Below are 416 nucleotides of genomic sequence, written 5' to 3'. Positions count from 1 at the left end.
ACATCATGAATGTGGGAAAGAATAGGTGATAACGCAACTTTATATGCTACAAGTCCGATTCTTTTGAGGATTTGGTAAGGTCCAATGAACTTTAGTGTGAGTTTCTTTGACTTGATAGTCCTATCAACTCCTGTAGTAGGTGTCACACGAAGGAACACATGTTCGCCTTCTTCAAATTCTAAGGGTCTACGACGTGTGTCAGCATAACTTTTTTGGCGACTTTGGGAAGTCCTCATTCTTTCTCTAATTTTCCTAATCTTTTCTGTGGTCTGCTGCACCATTTCAGGCCCCACTATGGTACTCTCACCATCATGATACCAACAAAGTGGTGTCTGACATTTCCGTCCATAAAGAGCTTCGTATGGTGCCATCCCAATGCTTGCATGAAAACTATTATTGTAAGTGAATTCTACTAA

The sequence above is a fragment of the Cicer arietinum genome, chromosome 5 (genome assembly GCF_000331145.2).
Source record: "Cicer arietinum cultivar CDC Frontier isolate Library 1 chromosome 5, Cicar.CDCFrontier_v2.0, whole genome shotgun sequence".
Classification (NCBI taxonomy): domain Eukaryota; kingdom Viridiplantae; phylum Streptophyta; class Magnoliopsida; order Fabales; family Fabaceae; genus Cicer; species Cicer arietinum.
This window is presented reverse-complemented; position numbering follows the sequence as displayed.